We start from the raw sequence: 17,983 nt of genomic DNA, 5'->3' as shown, positions 1-17,983 counted from the left end.
AAAAGTCCCAGAAAGTTCCAAACAGCAAAACTTGAATTTGCTGTGTGCCAGAAACTATTTATATAGCATTTACATTGTATTTATAACTACTTACATAGCGTTTACATTGTATTAGGTATTAGAAGTAATCTGGACATGATTTAAAGTATAAGAGAGGATGTGTATAGGTTATATGCAAATACTACATCATTTTACATAAGGGACTTGAGCATCCCTGGATTTTGGTATCCACGAGGGTCCCAGAACCAATCCCTTGCAGATACTGAAGGATGACATCACTGGAGAAGGCTCAGACGCCCCCGGGGATTGGACAGGAGTGTGGGTCTAGGAGCTCAGGCAAGGAAATAGCCCTGCGGATGTCCTGAAGGAGCTTGAAGACTTTTGCAAGGTCTTGGGAGGAGACTTGAGGATGTGAGATGGTTGGTAGGAGACAGACGGGGTCAACAGGTCGCTGTTATTGGTAACATGAGCAAATTCCATGTCCTGAGAGACCTGGAAACCCCAGGGAAAGAAAGACTTAAGACAGATGCGTTAGAATAATAACATAAGTTCTGCCTCTGTTCCAGAAGTTTCCATTGTTGCCGAAGAAAGGGACAGAGGACCAGTAAGACCTGGTTTCATGGTTTGAGCAGCCTGAGTCTCACGGCTGGGACCAAATTTAGGGTTTGTCTCCTGTGTCTTGGAAAATATGATTGTTCAGGCATTGAATCCAGCCTTTTGGATAATGTGAAAGGAAAAACAACCAACCTTTAAGTCTTAAGCTCCTAAGTTTACTGTCTGAAATATTGAAGGTGTTTGCTAGATGTTTCATAATCTTTTTTTTCCTCCAAATGTAGCATTATTCAAGAGTAGTGGAAAGCCCTGCCGAGTTTGGTTAATAGAACTTACAGCAGGCAAGTCAGGCAAAGACCAAATTTCATGCAAAAACTTCTAAAGCAAAATTGTTGGAAATTTAAATTAGATTTGAGTGTGACTGATCACTACTGAGAAATGCAGTAGTGCCTCACTGTTAAATTCTACAGGAGTCTGCCTGCAGTTAATAGTGCTGTTTGTTGATGCCATGGGGGACCAATTTTGAGTTTTGAGTGCAAGTATATCAGATATAATCATTTTCTCTAAGTAAATGAAAACATGGCTGTATCAGGAGCTCAAAGCTCTTACTTTGAGAACGTGTCCAGCAGCAGTTGGATGTTTAGTCGGGAATATTCTAGCATCTGAACTCCAGGGAGTCTTTGGAGAATTTCCCACTCAAGAAAAGTATAGTTTTGGGCTTCCCTGGTGGCGCAGTGGTTGAGAGTCCGCCTGCCGATGCAGGGGACACAGGTTCGTGCCCCAGTCCGGGAAGATCCCACATGCCGCGGAGCGGCTGGGCCCGTGAGCCATGACCACTGAGCCTGTGCATCCGGAGCCTGTGCTCCGCAACGGGAGAGGCCACAACAGTGAGAGGCCCACATACGGCAAAAAAAAAAAAGAAAAGTATAGTTTTGAGAATCAAGGAGAAAACAAGATTAAAGTATTGGGAGATTTATCTGGATCTATCTATCCAGCTCACATATTTCATAAAATGAGCTGATACCTGGCAAGTGCAGTAGGATACACTCTGAGATGCTAATGTAACAAGCTGTTTGTTCCTTAGAATATCCTTGAAGGAAATCAGAGCTGTATCCTTGTGGACCCTCAGTCATTCCCATCAGGTCCTCTTCAGCAGGCAGTGTGGCTCAGTGAGTTCCGTGCGGGGCAGCGGCGTTGGGGGGAGTTGAGGCCTTGAAGCTTCCTAGGTGGTCTCTCTAGGAAGAGACCTGTTGGGTCTAATACCTCAGAGCTTTGCCAGGGCAGGGCTTCATTCTTTGCCAAGTCACTAGGACATATCTGTATATATTCATGAAAAGTTGCACCTAAACTCCCTCAGAAAGGGGTTTCTAGATGATTTTTAAAGATATGCTTATTGGGGCTTCCCTGGTGGCGCAGTGGTTGAGAGTCCGCCTGCCGATGCAGGGGACGCGGGTTCGTGTCCCAGTCCGGGAAGATCCCACATGCCGCGGAGCAGCTGGGCCCGTGAGCCATGGCCGCTGAGTCTGCGCGTCTGGAGCCTGTGCTCTGCAACGGGAGAGACCACAGTGGTGAGAGGCCCGCGTACTGCAAAAAAACCCCCCAAAAAACCCCGATGTGCTTATTTCTTGGGGGGTATATTCAGCTCCCAGAAGAGTGCCTGGTACATGGTAGAGACTCAGTAAACATTAGTAGAGGGAATAAGTGGACTATAAATTAGGTGTCTTGAGATTGAATACTAGTTCTCACGTTTCGCCCCTGTACAGTCACATCGATGGGGGCCAGCTTTTATTGGTTGGTGACTGTACAAGGCATTGTGTTAAGAACTTCCTCTGTCATTTCGTTTGATCATCACAAGAAGAGGCCCGAGGAATGCTTGAGCCAGGATCTGTTGGGTCGGGCTGCGGTCACAACCCCACGTGAGATTACTCCGTGGTCTCAACACGCCTCTGCCATCTCAGCCCAGGGTTGGGTACCAGAGGGGCTTTGGCATCGTGGGTGCATGGGCTCTTCACTCTCCACACCTGGACCGCACGAGCCTATATCTGCTCACATTTCATTGGTCAGAACTGGTCATGTAGCGCCATCCAGCTGCAGGTGGCCAGGAGGCGAGCCTTCTGTGCACTGGGAAGGTTGAGCCGGTGGAGGGGGGGACCAGAAACTGGTGTATAATGACAATGGCTCTCATAGGTCCATTGTACAGATGGTGAAACCGAGCCCAGAGAAGATGGGTTACTGGTCCAAAGTCACACAGCTGGAATATGGCAGAGCAAGGCCTGGGACTTAGGTTTGTTGCCTCCAAAGCCCATACTTTTAACCACCATGCAATACTGCCTTTCTTAAGGAGATTAATTTTCTTCCTCAGAAAACTTGACCTTAGTGAGGTGGTAGATAATAAAAGTACTGGGTTCAGGGTTGGGTGCTCGGTTTATGGGACGGATTCCCTCACTGGCTGTCTTTGCCACTTGTCTGGGTGACTTCCTCCGATGGGAATGATAATTACCATGACGGTGATCTAAAGTACTGCCTATAGTGCACCCGGAGAGGCATAAAGATGTGATGCTGTTACTGCTGGCACTGCAGTCAGCTGGTCGTGCGTGGGTTTTTCACATGTAGTAGCTTCAAGATTCTTACAAGGAAACAAGCAGACTTTTAAAATAATCTTGGTACATTTAGTTGTTTTCATTGTATGAGAATATCCTATAGATTACAAAATAAAGCTTAAAGCTTTCAGGCATTTCATTAGACTGAAATGATGCTAAGTTGCAACTAATTTTATAAACTCTCACCTTTTAATCCCCCTTCATCTCATCTTTTCGTTATATCAGTTTTCAAAAACTGTTCTTTTTTTAAAAATTAATTTTATTGAAGTGTAGTTGTTTTACAAAGTTGTATTCATTTCTGCTGTACAGCACAGTGAGTCAGGTATACACATATATACATTCTTTTTCATATTCTTTTCCATCGTGGTTTATCACAGGCTATTGAATATAGTTCCCTGGGCTCTACAGTAGGACCTTGTTGTTTCAAGAACTATTCTTTTAAAATTGAGTGTTCCAAAGATCACTTCTAGATAATGCAAATGGATATATCCCTGTAAATCCAGGACACTGTAATATTTTGCCATCTGTTCACGGCAAAGGGAGGGGGTCAAAGCAGTTGCGTGTTGTCTGTGGCCTAATTAAGAAAAGCAGCCTTTCTGGGTCTGGGGGGAGTGGGAAACTTTTTTTGTCAGAAGTGTTAAGTCACTGACCCGGCTTCCAGTCGCCCACACTTGGTCTGATTGTGGTTCTCAATACTTGCTCCCACTTTGGGGACCTCCCAAGCTTGGTGTCTTATGTGCATCTCTCTTCCTGACCCCTGCACCCCTACCCAGCTCATGCTGGGATGCGCGGCTCCGGGACCCCGACTGTATGTCACATTGCTTCAGATGTGATGTCATAGATTTTTACAATCCTCTGACTTCTTCCTGGCAGTGGCTCAAACTGCAATGAATAATCAGATTAGAAAAGAGAAAGCTTTCTGTGGAAATTTGGGAGCAAAATTCCCAATTAAAAAAATACCCAGCATATTTTTCTCAGAGCCCATTGTATAGATATGTTTGGCCCTCACTGTTTAAATATAACCCTTCTAACCCACGGGCAAGTTAGCTGTGCCCCTCTCCTCTCCCGTTTGGACATAAAGCCTGTGATTGTTGATTGTTCTGCAGTTGGGTCATTTGAAAATGAGATTTCAATTAAGTAGAATATTTCCATTACAGGATAGCAGGCCTTTTTAACTTTGTACTTTTATAAGGGCTAGGAAAACATTTACACTCACTCCCGATTTTCCCTTTTCAGAGTCCTGAATAGACAGGGCAGATTCATTAGAGAATACATCATGATGACACATCCCTTTATTGGTGAGCCATAAAAGTTCAGGAAAAGAACACAAAAGTAGGCATTTATAGTTTAAAAAAGCCTTTGTCAAATTATGTATGTGGTGGTTGTAGCTGACCTTGGAGTTACATAAGGCTTTGTATGTGCTTTTATATCTGAATGTGGTCTATAAAAGTGATGATAACGCATTGACTTTACAAAATACCTTTGCAGAGGCCCAGCTCAGCTCTTTCACTGTATCTCTCAGCGGGGGGAGTAGCAGTCTGCGGCCCCTCCTCTCTATTCCTGCTCTTTTCTGTCCACTTACATAATCACTTCTTGCAAAGATCTCCTAAAACTGTTTGAATTCCAGGTGGGTCAGTCTTTTGTGCATTTAGATTTCATTCAATTATAATAACTTCCAAGTACCCTTTTATTATTCTTTTCTTTATTATTCCCTTTCCAATTCCTCCAGTTTCTTTTACTTCACTTTGTGATAACAGTTTTGATGCTTCTGAGAACCATAAGTAATTAGAACAATGAGCCATGTGAGAGCAGGAGTCTTACAACGCAGAGGGAAGAAGGGTAGGTCTGGGGTCAGGTTGAACCCAAAGTCAAGTAGGCCTCATTGGGGCGTGGCTGCCACGCTGGGCAAGGCGTGTCCATTTCTCCCCTACAGGTTGTCCTCGTCAGTCTCTCATCTCTGCCGTGCCATCTCGGTAGACATTAGGGCAGGGCCTGGCTGGGGTTGGTCTCTCTTAGGAGCTGATACTGGAGCTGACGCCTGAAGGGTGGGTGGACCCTGCGATGCTGAGAGACGGGGGAGGGAATTTCAGGCACAGAGAAGGTTTCAGCACGTGTTATTAAGTGGGAAACACAAGGGAAATCTTACTCAGTGCCTGCTCTCAAGGAACTGACAGTTTAGGCTGTTCCTCAAGCCAGTAAGCTTGATTCACTGCCACTTCCTGCCTTCCTGAAACTGATCCCCCCAGTAACCCCCATCCTCTGGCTTCAGTTAAACTAGCTGTCTCTTTCAACTTGCACTTGGGCTCCAGATAACCTTGAAGGACCTGTTTAACTGATTCCTTGGGCCAACATCAGCTAATGTCTGCAAGAGACACCAGTCTGGGACCTTTGTTAACAAATAGCAACAAAAAAACTGGTCAGGTTAATTTAGACTAGACTCTCATACCATGGGCATAATTCTTAAGTTGTCATTATCTTTGTCAGATGCAGGTGATGCTAAGAAGTCAACCCTGCAGCAGCAGTTGACAAACTGATTCCTAGTTATTTGCTTTCCCTCCTGTTACCTTTTTAAAACTTTAGCCTCAGTTTTACAATTAGCTCAGCCCTGAAGGGAAGCTGCTTACTGCATGTGCTGCATTAGACCTAATTTGCAAGGAATAATATTAACACTATCTGTAGGCTTATTTTCCCACATATGCATGTGACCACATAACCATTCTGCTAACATTCAGTTTTAAATGTTTCCATTTAAAATATCAGCCTTTGGGGGGAATAACCGAGACCTAACAGAAGGGAAAATAAGGCTTATGACATTATCATACAAAAAAGAGAACATTATCATAAAATGTAAAGAAAAATGGTAAAATAAAAATCTTACCAACTGCATATGGTAAATAAAAAAGAATGATTGTGGCTATTACTAAATACTAAAATCACCAACTTTAACCTGGAAAAATAAAAGGTTTCTCATGGAAAAGAAGGGGGTGATTTGGTTGCATACGAACAAGAAAGAGAGCCTTTAAGGCAGAACAATTTCCTTAAGACGTTTTAATTAATTAGTTAATTAATTTTTGCTGTGTTGGGTCTTCGTTTCTGTGTGAGGGCTTTCTCTAGTTGCGGCGAGCCGGGGCCGCTCTTCATTGCGGTGCGCGGGCCTCTCACTGTCATGGCCTCTCTTGTTGCGGAGCACAGGCTCCAGATGCGCAGGCTCAGTTGTTGTGGCTCATGGGCCCAGTTGCTCCATGGCATGTGGGATCTTCCCAGACCAGGGCTTGAACCCGTGCCCCCTGCATTGGCAGGCAGATTCTCAACCACTGCGCTACCAGGGAATCCCTCTTTCAGACGTTTTAATGAAGACAGATGATGCAATGTAAGTCATTGCTTTCTTTAATGAATGATACATCTGAAACCATTGTCTCATGGATTCTGATTATCCTACGAAAGCATCCATATCCAAGTGGTATAAAATGATGCATTAAGTAATAAAGGTAAAAAACTTCATAAAACCTCCAAGAAGGACTCTCCTGCTCTTCTTGTTGAACAGAGAATTCTAGAAGGATGTTATAAAGATCTGCCTAAAGTTAGGGAAGTGCTGTTGGCTGTGCATATATGGCACCAGTGAACCTCAATTGCTGTGAACACCGATTTTGGCCAGACATGTTGTGTTGTTCAGCTGTATTAAAAATAACAAACCAATGTGCTTTTATGGACCTGTCAATACATTTCAGATTCAAAAAAACATAGAATATAAAAAAGTCAGCCCTTTTCTATGAAGTGGCCCCAACACTATGCCAAAGTGGTGCTGATTTCAGAGGTATTTTCTCTGGGGTTCTGGCAGATCCTGATTTTTAACTCCTTTGGATAAATACCCAGAAGTAGGATTGCTGGGTCATATGGTAGTTCTATTTTTACTTTTTTGAGGAACCACCATACTGGTTTCCATAATGGCTGTACCAACTTGCATTCCCACCAACAGTGCACTAGGGTTCCCTTTTCTCCACATCGTCGCCAACATTTGTAATTTGTGTTCTTTTTGATTCTAACTGGTGTGAGGTAATACCTCATTGTGGTTTTGCATTACCCTAATGATTAGTGATGTCAAGCACCTTTTCATATAACTATTGGCCATTTGGATGTCTTCTCTGGAAAATCAGTTAGTCCACTGATTTAAAAAGAATTATTTATTTATTTGTTTATTTTTGGCTGTGTTGGGTCTTTGTTGCTGCACGTGGACTTTCTCTAGTTGTGGCGAGCAGGGGCTACTCTTCATTGCGGTGCACAGGCTCCTCATTGCGGTGGCTTCTCTTGTTGCGGAGCACGGGCTCTAGGCACCTGGGCTTCAGTAGTTGTGGCATGCGGGCTTGGTAGTTGTGGCTTGTGGGCTCTAGAGCGCAAGCTCAGTAGTTGTGGCGCACGGGTTTAGTTGCTCCACGGCATGTGGGATATTCCTGGAGCAGGGCTTGAACCAGGGCCGCCTGCATTAGCAGGCAGATTCTTAACCACTGCACCACCAGGGAAGCCCTCCACTGATTTTTTAATTGAGTTGTTTGGGTTTTTGCTATTGATTTATATGAATTCTTTGTATATTTTGGATATTAAGCCCTTATCAGATCTATGATTTGCAAATATTTTCTCCCATTCGGTAGGTTGCTTTTTCATTTTGTTGATATGCAGAAGCTTTTTAGTTTGATATAGTCCCACTTATTTATTTTTGCTTTTGTTGCTTGTGCTTTTGGTGTCATGTCCAGGAAATTGCTGCCAAGACCAATGACAAGGAGCTTTTTCCTCTTTGTTTTCTTCTAGAAGTTTTGTGGTTTTATATCTTAAATTTAAGTCTTTAATCCATTCCAGGTTCATTTTTGTGAGTGGTGCACATTCTTCTGCATGTGGTTATCCAGTTTTCCCAATGCCATTTATTGACAAGACTGTCCTTTCCACATTGTGTATACCTGGTGTCTTGTCAAGTATTAGTTGACCGTATATGCATGGGTTTATTTCTGGGCTTCCAATTCTGTTCCATTGGTCTATGTGTCTACTTTTATGCCAGTACCATGCTGTTTTGATTACTACAGCTTTGTAGTACAGTTTGAAATCAGAACGTATGATGCCTCTAGCCTTGTTCTGCTTTACCAGAATTGTTTTGGCCATTTGGGGGTCTTTTGTGGCTCCATACAGATTTTAGGATAGTTTTTATATTGCATGAAAAATATCATTGGAATTTTGAGAGGAATTGCTTTGACTCTGTAGATGGCTTTGGGTAATAGGAACATTTTAACAATATTAATTCTAAACCATGAACATGGAATATCTTTCCATTTGTGTCTTTTTCAATTTCTTTTATCACAGTCTTATAGTTTTCAGTGTACAGATCTTTCACCTCCTTGGTTAAGTTTATTACTAAGTATTTTATTGTTTTTAATACTACTGTGAATGGGATTGTTTTCTTTATTTCTTTTTTAGGTGTTTTGTTGTTAGTATGTAGAATCGCAACTGTTTTCTTTTTTTAATATAAATTTATATATTTATTTATTTTTGGCTGCATTGGGTCTTCATTGCTGCGCATGGGCTTTCTCTAGTTGTAGCGAGTGGGAGCTACTCTTCGTTGTGGTGCACGTTGTTGCAGAGCATGGACTCTAGGTGCGTGGGCTTCAGTAACTGTGGCACGTGGGCTCAGTAGTTGTGGCTTGTGGCCTCTAGAGTGCAGGCTCAGTAGTTGTGGTGCATGGGCTTGCTCTGCTCTGTGGCATGTGGGATCTCCCCAGACCAGGGCTCAAACCTGTGTCCCCGGCATTGGCAGGCAGATTCTTAACCACTGTGCCACCAGGGAAGTCCCTCACAACAGTTTTCTATGTGTTGATTTTGTAACCTGCAACTTTACTGAATTAGCTGATTACTTCTAGCACTTTTTTTGGTGGAGTCTTTAGATTTTTAAAATGTAAGATCATGTTATCTGCAAACAAGGTCACTTTTACTTCTTCCTTTCCTACTTGGATACCTCTTATTTCTTTTTCTTACCTGATTGCTCTGTCTAGGACTTCCAGTACTAGGTTGAATAGGAGTGGTGTTGGTGGGCACCCTTTTCTTGCTTCTGTCATTACAGGAAAAGCTTTCAGTCTTTCACCATTGAGAATAATGTTGGCTGTGAGTTTGTCATATATGACCTTTATTGTGTTGAGGTACGTTCTTTCTGTACTCAGTTTGCTAGGAGTTTTACCATGAGAGCCTGTTGTGTTTTTATCAAATGCTTTTTTTTGCATCTATTGAGATGAATACATAATTTTTATCTTTGATTCTGTTAATGTGGTGTATCACATTGGTTGTCTTGTGTATGCTGAAATCCCACTTGATCATGCTGTGCATTAGTTTTGTAAGGATGCCACACAAATTACCACAAGCTGAGTGGCTTAAAACAACAGAAATGTATTGTCTCACAAATCTGGAGGTCAGATGTCTGAAATCTGTAAGTCTGAAAGCTGTGGGCAGGACCATGCTCCCTTTGAAGCCTGTAGGGGACAGTTCTTCCTTCCCTTTTCCTAGCTTCTTGTAGTGGTGTTGATTCTTGGCCTTTCTTGGCTTTTAGCTGCATCTTTCAATCTCTCCAATATCTGTCCCTGTTGTCATGTGCTCTCCCTGTGTCTGCACATCGTCCTCTTATAAGGACTCCAGCCGTACTGGATTAGGGACCCGTCCTATTCCATTGACCAGTTGATTCCAGTGAGGTGACCTTATTGCATCTGAAAAGACCTTGATTCCAAATAAGTCACATTCTGAGGTACTGGGTATTAGGACTTCAATATATCTTGTTTTGTTTTTGTTGGGAAGGAGGGACACAATTCAACCCATAACTATATGCTAGAAAATTTTCCATCTTTGGTGTGGATGGGAGTAGTATGTTTATTAAGCTATGGGTGTAAAAGGAGCGAGTGAATTACAAAAATCTTCCAGTTACTTGTATTACGTTAAACATCTGTACCTATCCTGTCCTGGAGACTTCACAACATGATTAGTGAGGGTATGTGGTTGACCTGGGAAAGACACCTCAATTCAGCATGGTAATCAAATATGCTCTGGGTCAAAATTCCCTCTCTGGAAATTTTAAATAAGTTAGACTATATTCTACTTTTACTAGCCCCAAAACTCCCCTTAAAGAAGCTTTCAGCAGAATACATAGTCACTCTGCTTAGGTTGACAGCAAAATAATGGGGAGAATTTTCTTAGCATTACCGAAGTGTGGGTGTTTCAGCTTTTACTTGAAGGTTCTTACACTAGAGGTGTTGCCATATAAAATATGGGGACACCTAGCATCAGTTCTTGTAGGTAGCCAGTGGTTAAAAACAGAAGTATTTGAATGTATCCTCCAAAAATGCATCCTCAAAATGCAAAGAAAAGGTATTCCACATGTTAGGTTTATTCCTGGCAAATTCTTTTTTGATGCTTCTCTTAAATGTTTTGCCATTTGGTTTGGAAAAGTTTTCAGGCATCTTTGCCACCTCATCATGGACTATTTCCAAGGCTTTTGAGGAGCTGCCATAAACAGCAGATCCAGAGTTGAGGATAAAGCACCTGTTTTATATGGGTTATATCATGCCTATTAAGAATGGCAACATAAAATGGGCTGTTTAAAAATTTAAGGTGCCAGTAGTTTTTCAAGGTAGATGTGTTATGTGACTTTTGATTATGTTGTTTCATATGGCAAGTTCACGTGGATGCAAAAAAATATGAAATTGAATTACTTCTTTCTTCAAGAATTTTTTGCACTTTATTGCCCAAATCTTTGTTGAGTTAATGAACTTATCAAAACCATTATATCAACATGCAGGTGTGAAATGCTGCTTTGACATAAATATAATAAGAGAATATCTTTAACTGTGAAAATTCAAGCTATAGCAGGTGTAATAATATACAGTAAAATCTTTCTTCCCATTATTCTGGTGCTCTAGTTTCCATAAAAAGTGTTAGAGAACATCTGGACAAGCTATAGAAGAAGGAAAAACCCAGCCCTCCCTCCCCTTCCCTCTCCACAAGTTATGGTGTCTTAGAAATAGTACAAAGCAATTTAGGACTGCACAGTGTTTAAATCTGAGAACTGTGTTAAAGCAAATCCAGGAATGTCAGAGGAAATGCCTGTATGTGGCAAGTGGTCACTAGAAGACATTTTTTTTTAATCTTTAAACTTCGGGTGTCCTCCTGCCTTTGAAAGTTCATCTTAGTATATTAACGATGAACAGACAAAATTTGGCTTTTTCAAGCTCAGTGTATTTCAAGTTCCAAGTCATACCAACCTTGCCTTCAGCAATAGGAATTAATTGTTTTAAAGATTTTTTTTCTCTCTCTCAAGGTAGCCTTTTTGTGTGATTGGAATTTCTGAGAATGACCATTATGGGCTAAATCCTGACAGTTTATTATGCAGTTTATTAGAACTTGCTTTTTTACTTTAGGGAGTTGAACATTGTGCTTTTAAAAAATATATACTTGGTTTAAAATAACACTGAGATACCACTCCAGACCATTAGAATGGATGAATCTAAAACACGGACAACACCAAGTGCTGGCGAGGATGTAGACCAACAGGAACTCTCATTTGTTGCTGGTGGGGATGCAAAACGGTACAGCTGCTTTGGAGACAGTTTGCAATTTCTACAAAGCGAAACATGTTTTCACCACATGATCCAGCAGTCATGCTCCTAAGTGTTTTCCTAATGGATTGAAAACTAGGTCCACACAAAAACATGCACACAAACATTTCTAGCACTTTTATTCATAATTGCCCCAAATTGGAACAAATCAAAAAGTCCTTCATCAGTGAATGGATAAACTATGGTAAAACATACCATGGAGTACTGATTACTCAGTGATAAAAATAAAGGAGCTAATGATGGACACACATTCATATACATCTGTCATAACCTGGTGAACCCTAATGTCAAAGTGTGGACTTCAGTTAATAATAATGTATCAGTATTGGTTCATCAATTACAACAAACACACCATACTAATACAAGTTGTAAACTGTGAATGTGTGGGGAGAGGGGGTTTGTGGGAACTCTCTGATCTATTTTTCTGTAATCCTAACACTGCTCTTAAGAAAAAAGTCTATTAAAAAAATCTCTCAGGTCATGAAAAGACATGGAGGAACCTTAAATGCACATAGCTAAGTGGAAGAAGCCAGTCTGAAAGGGTTGCAGACTGTGTGATTCCAACTCTGTAACATTCTGGAAAAAGCAAAACCCTGGAGGCAGTAAAAAGATCAGTGGTTGTCAGGGCTTGGGGTGGGAAAGGATGAACAGGCAGAGCACACAGGATTTTTAGGGCAATGAAACTACTCTGTGTGGTTTTGTGATGGTGGATGTGTGTCATAATGCAGTTGGCGGAGCCCATAGACTCTGTAAGCAAGAGTGAGCCTTAATGCAAAGTGTATTAATACTAATGTATCCATATTGGTTCAGCAGTTGTAACGAATGTTTCACAGGAATGCAAGATGTGAGTAATAGGGGCAACTCCGTGGGGTGGTTGGGAATATATGGAAACTCTGTACTCTCTGCTCAATTTTTCTGTAAACCTAAATCAGCAAAAAGGGAACTGAAATTCAAATTTCGGTGTCCATAAATGAAATTTAACTGGAGCACACACACATAAATACACAACTGCGGCACTTTGGTGGATGCCTCTTCTGACATGGTAACCGTGGCTGCATCACTGTCTATTAATTTAAAAAATCAGCAAAAAGTGAAATGAAATTCAAATTTCGGTGTCCATAAATGAAATTTTATTGGAGCACACACACATAATCAGGCTGAAGAAGACCATCTGCATCACCATCTGCATAGGCTGGATGGGAGGAGTCCTCCCAGGGGCGTTTGTTCTGAGGTGGCCTCCCCTGGGCTGCATTAGTTCTGTTTTGAAATCTTCCCGTGGTTCTCTCCGCAGCCCCCGAGTCGCTTCCCACGCCTAACCCGAGGGGGCGGCCCAGGTTCTCATCTAGAAGGCGGGAGTCATTGTTCTTCCTTTTTCTCTCGAGGTTTCTTCTCATTCGACTTGACACCCACAGGGATGTTGTAAAGAGAATGATAATCAGAAACATGGGTTAACTTTCTGGATGAATCGAGCTCCTGAAAGATCAGCCTGGTAGGTATCAGGGGAAATGGAGCCGATGTAAAACCAGGTTTCCACACTTTGAGGGATAGATATTTTTGCAGCTGGAAAGGACCATAATTGATTTTTTTTTTCTAATGCCAGCAGGCAGAGGACTCTTCAAGTCCTTACTTCTTTGAACCTAGCAGAGTGTGTTATGTAGTGGAAAAGTCTGGCCTTGAAGGCAGAAAAACATGGGCTTGAACCCCACATGTTCATCCTGGCAGCTGAGGGGCTTAGGGTGGAACTCAGCCTCTCTGAAGCTCAGTTTCCTCATCTGTGAAATGGACCGGCCACACCTACTTTATAACCAGCTGATTCAATCAGATAGCATGTATTACGTGCCCTCCACGGGGCCTGCACAGCATGGGGGTGGGGGACTGTCCACACAGGTTTAATAGTGAGCAGGGTGAACTGCCAATTTCATGCTTTCCTCCTCGAAGGTCTCGGAAGAGTCATCTCCCTCTAATCTGTCCTAGTTTTCTCCCTCCTCACGTGGTTGGGAAGATGTTTTTTAATGTCAAACTAAACTGTCTTTTTTCAGTGTAAGTCTCCTTTCCTTTGTCCCATATCCTCTGGACACTCTCTCAAGAGCCTTCATCAAGGTGGTAATTAAACCACCTTCCTGACTTCCTCTAGATTAAATCACCTCAATTCCTCTAACTGATCGATGCCCCTTTGAAAGTGTCCCTTCCCTCTCTCCAGCACCTCCTCAGTCCATAGAGACATGTGGGTCAAAAGGGACCATGTGTCCTCCTGGACACACACAGAGCAGCGAAGAATGACCACTCTGGGGCCTTTCCTGTTGTGTCCATTGTACTCTCTTTGTGTCCTTTTTCTTTTCCTTCCATATTATTGACTCCTGTGCCGACCTTTCCTTTTTTTTTTTTAAATACTGCTTATTAGCTAAGGCTCTGGGGCTGGCCTTCCTGGGTCTGAGTCCCACCTCTTTTACTTACCTAGCAACTGCATCCTTGCCCAAAATACTTAACTTTTCTGAAACTCATCTGTAAACTGTGATGAACACAGTGTCTACTGTAAAGATTCAACTAGTTAATGTGTGGATAAATATAAAGTTCTCAGAATAGTACGGCTACACAGAGAGTACGCAACAAATATTAGCTTTTTTTTTTTTTTACATTTTGTTTTGAAATCATTGAGACTCACAAGAAGTTGAAGAAATATTATAGAAAGTTCTGAATCCACCCCAGCTTCATCTAATGATAATATCTTCCATAGTGATAATGCTTTATCAAACCCAGGGAACTGACATTGCTGTAACACTACAGATCTTACTCGGATTTCACCTGTTTTCCATGCTTTCTTTTGTGTGTTCATGTGTATGTGTGTACAGTTCTATGAAAGTTCATGACACGCCTTTGTGTAACCACCACCCCGGTCAGGATGCAGAATTGATCCGTTTCCACAGTGGCTGTCCCGGCGCCGTCACACCCTCCCCCCGACCATCCCCCGGCAACCAAGCGTCTGTTCTCCATCGCTCTTGGAGAACGTCGTACAAGGGGAGATCATACCTTTTGGGATGGGTCTTTTTCATTCAACATAACGACCTTGAGGGCCATCCAGGTTGTTCGAGAGGTGGCAGTGCCTGACTTTTCACTGCTGAGTAGCAGCCCATTGTATGGATTCCCCAAGTTTGTTCATCCATTGACTGCTGGAAAGACGTTCAGGTTGTTGGGAATTCTTTGGCTACTACAAACAAAGCTGCTATTAAAATTCATGTCCATTTTGTGTGAGCGTGTTTTCATTTCTCAAAGGATAAATGCCTAAAATTGTGATTGCTGAGTCATATGTGAAGTGTATGTTTAACTTAAAAAAAAAAAGAAGTCAAGCTATTTTCTCTAGTGGCTGTACCATTTTACATTTCCACCAGCAATGGAGACATCCGGTTTCTCTGCATTGCCGTTTTTTATTTTTGCCATTCTAATAGCTGTGAAGTGGTATCTCACTGTGGCTTTAATTTGCATTTCCCTAAAGGCTAGTGACTCTGGACATCTCTTCATGTACTTATTTGTCATCTGTATATTCTCTTTGGTGATGGTCTGTTTTCAAGTCTTTTGCTTATTTAAGAAATTGGATTCTTTATGTTCTTACTACTGAGTTTAGAAAGTTCATATATTCAGCATACAAGTCCTTTGTCAGATACGTGATTTGCAGATATTTTCTTCCTTTTTGTGGCATCCTGTTCGCTGGATGTTTTGCAGGGTGAAAGTTTTTAATTCATTGATTTTTTCTTTTATTGATCATGCCTTTGTTATGTCTGAGATTTCTTTGCCTAACCCTAAATTATAAAGGTTTTCTCCTATGTTTTTTCCTAAAAGCTTTATATTTTTAAATTTTACATTGAGATCTAGGATCTATTTTGATTTAATTTTTGTTTAAGTTATGAGGTTTAGATTGAAATTCTTTCCTTCTTTTTGTATATGGATAAACAATTATTCCAATGCCATTTGTTAAAAGCACTATACTCCCTCCATTCAGTTGCTTTCGTGCCTTTGTAAACAGATTCATCGGCCATACTGACGCAGAGCTATTTCTGGGGTCCAAAATCTGTTGTATTGATCTACCTGTTTGTTCCTCTGCCAATAAATCCCACACTGTCTTGATTACTGCAGTTATAGAGTCAGTCTCGAAATTGGGTATTGTGATTCCTCTCTCTGTATTCTTCTTTTCCAAAGTTATTTTTAGTTATTTTAGTTCTTTTGCCTTCCCCTATTAATTTTAGAAGCAGCTCATCTTTGTTTAAAAAAAAAAAAAAGCCTTGCTGGAGTAAGCTGTTGTTTTAAATGTTCCTATTACTTTTTTCGTTCTGTATTTGTTTTATTGCCTCACTTTACAGTTCTCACATTATCATAGAACCAAAGTGGGCTTTAAAGATCATTTAGCCTGGGACTTCCCTGGTGGCGCAGTGGTTAAGAGCCAGCCTGCCAATACAGGGGAGCCCGGGAAGATCCCACATGCCGTGGAGCAACTAAGCCCGTGTGCCACAACTACTGAAGCCTGCGCGCCTAGAGCCTGTGCTCAGCAACAAGAGAAGCCACCGTGGGCTTCCCTGGTGGTGCAGTGGTTGAGAGTCCGCGTGCCGATGCAGGGGACATGGGTTCGTGCCCCGGTCCAGGAAGATCCCACATGCCGCGGAGCGGCTGGGCCCGTGAGCCATGGCTGCTGAGCCTGTGCGTCCGGAGCCTGTGCTCCGCAATGGGAGAGGCCACAACAGTGAGAGGCCCACGTACCACACACAAAAAATAGACTGAGATCTCAGGACAGCACATCTTGAGGGGAGCAGACCTCTTCACTACTTTCAGTGGATAGATCAAAAGATGCCCTTTTGATTTAGAGGTTTTTCTGTCCGGAAGGATTTATATTCTCATTATCATTCAGTGCTAAGTAGTTTTTGATGATGAATTATTTAAAAGTTTATTGGTTAATATCCAGACACCTGGGGATTTTTCAGTTCTGTTCTTGATTTCTGGCTTAATTTTACTGTGATCAGTGAATGCACTCAGTGTAATTTCCATCTTCAGAGATTTGCTGAGACATGCTTTCTGGCCCAGCATGTGGTCAGTTGTTGTAAACACTCTATTTATTCCTGAAAAGCATGCGTATCCTACAGTTGTTGAGTGTTCAAGAGTGTTAATAGCATTGTTTAATTTAAAAAATGTGTCAGACCAACTTTATACTGCTTATAAGAGATACTTCTTGAATTAAGGACATAGAGAAGTTAAAGGTAAAAGGGTAGAAAAATTGAATTTTTCAGGTTTATTCTATTAGCTCCTGAGAGAGGTATGTTGAATTATCTCACTATGATTATGGATTAGTGCTTGTGATTATTTCTCCCTCATTTCTTTTACTTTTTGCTTTATATGGTTCAAGGCCTGTTACTACCTTTATACAAAATATAGAATTGTTTTACTAGTCTGATGACAATGATTCTTCCCTTAAAGTCTACTGTGATTAACATAGCTCTTCCAGCTTTCTTTTGGTTAGTGTTGGCATGCTGTATGTTTTTAAAAAATCCTATTACTGTCAAACATTTGCATCCTTATGTTCAAAGTATGTCTCTTACAAGCAGCATAATTAAATTTTATTGTGCATCTAGTTTGTCAGTCTTTGTCTTTTAATTGGACTAGTCTGTTTGCCTTTGAAGTTACATATCTATTTTGATTTCAAGCTACCGTCTTACTCTTTGATTTCTATTTGTCCCACCTCTTCTTATATGCCACTATATTCATGTATTTTGAATAACTCCATGAGCAATGATAATGGTGCTGTGTGGTAAAATTGATAGGAAGTAACGGTTCTTGATTATTTAATATCTTTGTTTAAAATTTTTAAATATAACTTACTTAATTATACATCTATATAATTTATTTATTAGTAATGGTTGTATTTAACAACCAGCTTGCAAAATCCTTGAAAATTATCTTTTTTGAGCCAGTATGAGCTGGCTCAAGTACCACTGAGCGAGGTCATTTTTTTTTTTTAAAGATTTTGTTGTTGTTGTTGTGGACCATCCCTAGAGTCTTTATTGAATTTGTTACAATATTGCTTCTGTTCCATGCTTTGGCCCTGTTGGCTGAGAGGCATGCAGGACCCTAGTTCCCCGACCCGGGATTGAACCTGCACCCCCTGGAAGGCGAAGTCTCAACCGCTGGACCACCAGGGAAGTCCCTAGTGAGGTC

The 17,983-nt window shown here is 41.5% G+C and overlaps 1 protein-coding gene across 4 annotated transcripts in view; it reads left to right on the top strand.

Annotated features, from left to right (window-relative positions):
* The window catches only part of CSGALNACT1 (chondroitin sulfate N-acetylgalactosaminyltransferase 1), a 255,249-nt gene that overhangs the window by 49,540 nt on the left and 187,726 nt on the right, over positions 1-17,983 (top strand). The gene's annotated exons all lie outside the window — the stretch shown is intronic.

Source organism: Neophocaena asiaeorientalis, unplaced genomic scaffold, assembly GCF_003031525.2.
Source record: "Neophocaena asiaeorientalis asiaeorientalis breed wild unplaced genomic scaffold, Neophocaena_asiaeorientalis_V1.1 scaffold14, whole genome shotgun sequence".
NCBI classification, from domain to species: Eukaryota; Metazoa; Chordata; class Mammalia; order Artiodactyla; family Phocoenidae; genus Neophocaena; species Neophocaena asiaeorientalis.
This window is presented reverse-complemented; position numbering and strand designations above follow the sequence as displayed.